We start from the raw sequence: 6,521 nt of genomic DNA on the forward strand, positions 1-6,521 counted from the left end.
TCAGATTAATATTATAGAGTAGCGTTCATTCTAAGTATTGGACATATTAATTCTAAAGTAAATATACATTCGAAATATGTAAAGGTTTATTCTTGTGTGTCACCCCCCGAAGAAGCTGAAACATAGTGTTCCCTTTCTTTTCTTTGTTTAGCTTGGAATAAACCAACTGTATTACTTGTTCCTTTGCAGCCTACGCATGCTGACGTAGCTAACTACTGTACTTGAACTACATTCTAAATATTCTAAGTATTGTATTCTAAGTATAAGTGTTATACAAGCGTTATACAAGTATTAATGTATCACTTTAGAGACAGAAATTGAAAACTAAAGTATGATGAAAGGTTAAATAGCAGGGTTTTTTTCTCATTTATATGTGTGTGTTTCTTATGTGGGGTACATTCTATTTATTTCTGAGAACTAGTTGGACAATTATTCAATGTAGTTAATACAAAACGAGGACCCAAAGTAGAATTAAGCTCCCCAGATATTTCACAGATCACATATTACCATTTACTGCAGATTTAACAACTCCATAAGGTTTAACGCCAGTTACTGTATGTTCAGATTGGTCCATAAGTAGAAAGGAAACCTATTCCTCAAAAATCTGCAGTAATGCATTTAAATATACATTCACATACACACACATATAAATATACACATATGCTTTACAAAAGGATACTGTAGTAATGAAAGAGTGCATGTTTTTGATAAAATGCAACCTAGTACAAATTAAATTAAATTTGTTTTCTATTATTCTATACCATACTGTTTATAAGTTTTCTAAAATTATTTTTGGTTTTGAGCTTTTCTTAATGATAGGATCCCCAAAAAACAACCAGTCTGGACATTCTTAAATTCTCTTTCACTACAAAGATCTTCTATACTGTTACCAGATTTTAGATAGTTTTTTGCAACTGTAATACAGCCGTAGTGCTGATTAAGTATAAATAGGATTGTCATTTTATGATCAGTACAAGAAATCAATAAATTGATTGTGACACAACACTGCTGAGAACTAGGTTTTCAAAACTGATTACATTTAAAATTATTTAGCGCTATCCCACAAAGTACTACAAAGGATATTCAAATATTCTGTGGAAATAGACAATCAGCCTCCAGGGTACTGGCTCTCTCTTAGAAATATATTGCTTGGGATCAATTTATTACAGACAAGAATAATTTATTCCTCTAAATTAATTCAACTTTATAGTTTTTGGCTTTTACACATTTTTTTGTGTGAACACAAGTTTCTTTCTGTGGTTTCTGGCATTAATAAGGAGTTTTCTTTGAAGGGTGAAAAAAAATGGTGAAGTTTAACCTTGGAATAACTCTATCCAAAAAGTGGACCAGCAGCTGGGTTATATAATCTTGCTCTAGAGATCTTGTTAATCCAACCACATTGAAGGTTCTTATTGTAAATACTGAACGATATGCTTCAGTGAAGTGGTCATTTGACTGCATATGGAGAAGACCTTTTAACCTTTCTTGTGCTGAACTCTAAATTAATTCAGATACAGGGAATTGATATAGCATGTTAACACCTTGCTGAGATCAACCAAACTAAACTTTACTACAGAGGGCTTTTATGATTCTGCATTAACATAAAAGTCCCAGAAGTTAGAGAAAAATCACACACATGCTCTGCATTCTGCTTGAGCATGAAATACCTTTCTTGGGTGAATACAAACATAGGCATTTCCTTTGAAAGAGATGAATGAAATTCTTCATGAATGAGCAATTTTACGACCATTTTCTATACTCAAATCAGACCTAAAATATGAGACAATATATGCTATTCCTTGTTGACTATCTCACTGGATTATAAAACATTTAAAGTCTTCCACACATTTGTTAAAATGTTGTAGCTAGACAACTTCCACTGTCTAAATAACTTGCTTTAATTGTCCCTGTAATGTCTGCACTAGAGCACCTTTTGCTTTTCCTTTCTATTTTTTTAAAATCTCTCTCTCAGATTTTAATATACAGTACTATGATTTGGTCACTGGAATACACTCACAAAGGTCTTTTTTGATTCTGAAGTTCTTACTCTGATTTTCCATTCTAGGTGAATGTACAGTTATCTCCATGTCCATGAGTTGCCCTTCTCCAGCTCATATCATGTCTTGGGTTTTAAGGCCATAACTGCAGTGTGGTATTTTGAACAGTTGTTGCCTGGGCAGTCCACGAGGGGTTGTAATCCACATTTCCACATTTCCAAACTGTGTACTCTCTTTGGTCCTTATAAATTATAGTAAGATGATCCCTCTGGATGCAGCTATCTAGTCAGGCACAATGAAGCAGGGTGGATTCGAAAAGGACTGCTCAGTCACAGGTACAACTACCTCAGTCCCAGTGCTTAACAAAGGTCTTGTAACAGCTGCCTCTGTGCCAATTCATGACTAGGACTAGGTGCTTCCCAGCACCATTATCCTGCTTATGCTGCCATGAGCTGGTCACTGGACAATGTGCTGGGATGGAAGGTACTGGATGGAAAGACATCTTTTATCATGAAGAAAACACTACATACCGTATTGACAAAACATGACTTCTGTCTAATGGCACGCAGACTAAGACAGATAGAGGTCTCATTTTGCTGCAGCCTTCTTCCACAAGAATATCTGTTGAGAAATTCCATGTGCTACATCTTCTTCTTGTTCTGTCATTGAGGACCCTGCTTGCTGAATGTGGAGGATGCAGGGATCATAACAGGCCTTCACAGTTACTGAAGTGGCTGTAGTTCCCTCTGTCAGTGCTGACCTTACATTACTCATTGTCCAAGTTCTACATAGAAGACAAGGGTGTGGACTTTGGAGCCCTAGTTGTGCATTGCTCACAGCATAACAAATTCACTCCTTTACCTCTGAATTATAACACCTAAACCTTTGCCTTGAAACCATAAATCCATGGTATGTTCAGCCGGGCAAAAAATAAATTTAAACCCAGATTACAAAAGTCATTCAAATCTATGAACTGAAGTAATCACTTTCCAGGTATTTATATTGAGAGCCAGGTGGATGAATACAACAATGTCATTTAAAAAGCTTTAAATGTTCCTGAGCTAGCATAAACACTGAAAAAGAGTGGGTCTTATTTTATCTGTAACTCCACAAGAAACCAAATTAGAAAAAACATATCCTAAAAAACATATTCAGTGGGTTCAGAGAAAACCCTACCGCTAAATGTACTTAGTGGTTTAATTTAAGAATGCAAGGATTTAGCTACAGACATTTTAAAACTTGAATCCTATTGGCTGAAGGGTGTCCAAGAGGACAAGGTAATTCAGAAATACCCATATTAAGTGAGTGAGAATGTACAGTAGCTAGAAAACAGATAGAGGGACACAAAGCAACAAGCCCTGAGGAAAGAAGAACTTCTCCCCTATCTGTAGGTGGCCAGGTAGTTTATCTTTTCTCTGAATCTTCAATTTCCAAATTTAATTTGGGGTGTATTGAACTGTTAATCACAACAAAAAAACTTTTTTGTCTTTGCTATTTCTCATTTGTGGTGAGCAATAAGGACGTCTTAATGTTAAAAAAATTAGCATTTAGGTATTCAATTTTTTTATCTTATATTGCATTACAGATTTTTTTTCATTTTCATTATATCTTTGCCAGATTTTCCAAAAAAATCTATTCAATCTTTCTGACAAACAAATCGAAGAACTACATTTCATCCTAACGAGAATTAAATTACATGTTTAACAAGTACAAAAATCAGATTCCAAAACAGGAGTATATTCCTGGTGGCCAAAATTGTACACAATATTCTAAGGCCTCATTTAAGATCTTGTGTACAATGTTCACCATGTCACAGAAAATATATTCCTGCTCTGGAATCTGGCCAGAGAAGAGCAACCAGATATATTCCAGATCTTAAAAGAAATTAATATTTCAGTGCTGAGCAGAGAGGATTAGGAGGGGATGTGACAAAATTGTTCAGATTTCTGAAATCAGGCAAAGTCAACCCAGTGGACGTCTTCAGAATCACCAGTGAAAAGTGACGTCGAGGACGCAAGTGGAAACTCTGGGTAAGACTATTTAAACCAAAACAGGAGGCACAAAATTTCTACCCTGCCAAGTGATTGAAGCCGATAACCTGGCTTTTTTCAAGAAATGACCGGATGAAATCTGTGGGACACTCATTCTAACTACCAAATGAACTAGATAAGATGAATGGAAACCTTTTCTTTGTAAGAGTACTGGTGGTTTTATGCTCTTAATTCATATTCGCTTAACAGTCCACGAGTACCAAGGTTGGAGATATACTGATTGAACTATTTAGCAGTAGACAGGCAGATTATTACTTGCCATTGCCTTAGAAATTGGCTGTGTAAAACTTAAACTCTGGCAAACAATCATTATGGGGGAACATTTCTTGAAATAAAACCCCGCTATTAACGCAAAAGAGAGGGTTTGTCTTTCACTAGTCTGTTTTTTTATATATGGAGTGACAGAAATGCATGTACAATTTGAAGTGGATTCTTTTGAGGAATGAGATACACTGAAACATAGCTGCTAGTTACTTTGATTTGAGAAAAATAGTACTGTATAATGTTTTAATACAAAGAGAAATGAGGGAGGAGGACTCCTGTCATCTCTGCAATAAACATCCATATACATCTGAAAAAAAGGTTTTTATTTCAGGTCAAATTTCACCTTAGGTTTCTTTTAATAAAAATTGCACTATAAAAACCTTATATCAGTTTTAAAGTTTTAAAAAAATCATAAATAACAACATTGTTTTCCACATAAGTTGCAATGATTTACAAATAATCAAACATAAGAGTCATGTTAATATTTTTGTCCAAAAAAAAACTTATTTTGGTTGGCCAGTGATGTTCAGTTAAAATAATAATAATGAAAATGAGAAGAACTTCCAAACTTTTTGTACAAAATTTAATTGCTGATGTAATTTGTGCCTTGTACCAAGTGCCAGTGTTTAATGTTTTTATGGGCTTTTATCCTAGCATTTGTCCAGTGTGCTATTACATAGTCCGCAGAAAAATGGAGACAGTGATTCCAAGTCGCTGCTTTGATCATTGCGTTTCCAAAAGACATAGCTGCGGTCGTGCACATAATGTGTGGCTTTGTTATAAGACCTTCGGACTTGTTTTCAAAAACCACAGAGGAAACCTAGAGTTAACATAAATATGTATTACATACACGAGCCATCTTCGTAGCGCTGTTGAATATGAGGAATGTGCTTGCCCATTCAACCCTTTCAAATTGTCCATGAGAAATCTTCATATATCAACACACTGCTTACTGTGGGTTTTGTGAAAGAGAACACACCATTGCTCAATTTGGAACCTTCAACAATTGTCTTGGGAACATTAAAAATATCAAAATGTGTGTCTAGAGAAGATTCAGATTATTCTGGATGCAGACTGGAGTTTTGAAAAAAAGCAAAATAGGAATCTATTAATCTAAACCACGAATTTTCTACTTTTCAGCCAAGCCTGAGCATTTTCAAGCTGGAACTTTTTTAAACTGGGATATTTTGTTTATTTTTGGACCTTTACGCTTAGCAATAAGAAATTGTAACTGGTTATGATTGCATTGATTCTGGTAGCTTCAAAATGCCTCTGGACATTTAATATTGTTCTTGAGTAAGCCAGTATATGGCACTGTGGAATGGTATTTAGAACCTCGCAGCTTTTGTATCCTGGGTTTGATTCCAGATTTGGGTGGATTTTGCACAGAGTTTGCTTGTTCTCCTTGAGCCTATATGGATTTTCTCTTAGAGATCTTCAGTGGCACATCCAGCTGACAGCATCGTCTCTAGCAACCTCACTCACAACACACAGACACAAACACCTCCACAGCCCTTTCCATAGCTTCTTCTCCAGTGATACAGCCACCACCTTCCTCTCAGGCTGCTTAGTGGGATTAGGAAAGCCTTCTACCAACAACTGTTTCTCTTTCGAAGAGAGTTTCTCTTTCGCCCTGAACAGACCTTAGACAGACCGTTTAAATAGGACAACCTACCGCTGCAGCTCATCAAAGCACCAACTCCCTGCAGCTGTGCCCTCCCCAGATGAGCACCTACTGACAACCTGTCACATCCACATTGTCAATAACTGTTATCTTCACAATTTCGGTATCACAGAGTTAAACCGGATCACGGTCCAATCTGAGGGAATAACAATCCTCTTCATCTAACAACGTGAAACAATGGAAGAGGAAAGGCAAGTCAAGAGCAAACGTCATCTCTTGAGCATCACCTGCAACATAAGGAGAAAAGGAACTTGTCATCATGAATCTGCTTTAGGCTTAGGAACTGCCCTCACACAAGGTTAATGTGAAAAGGATAAGGAATTATAAAAACAACATTTTAAGGTCTCAATTTCTGAGACATTTATTTTCTTCAATGTAAATATTTCAAAATACAGTATTTAATAATAATAATAATAATAATAACTGCTTACAGTTATATAGCGCTTTTCTGGACACTCCACTCAAAGTGCTTTACAGGTAATGGGGACTCCCGTCCACCACCACCAATGTGTAGCCCCACCTGGA

Source organism: Lepisosteus platostomus, chromosome 3, assembly GCF_059453375.1.
Source record: "Lepisosteus platostomus isolate fLepPlt1 chromosome 3, fLepPlt1.hap1, whole genome shotgun sequence".
Lineage (NCBI taxonomy): Eukaryota > Metazoa > Chordata > Actinopteri > Semionotiformes > Lepisosteidae > Lepisosteus > Lepisosteus platostomus.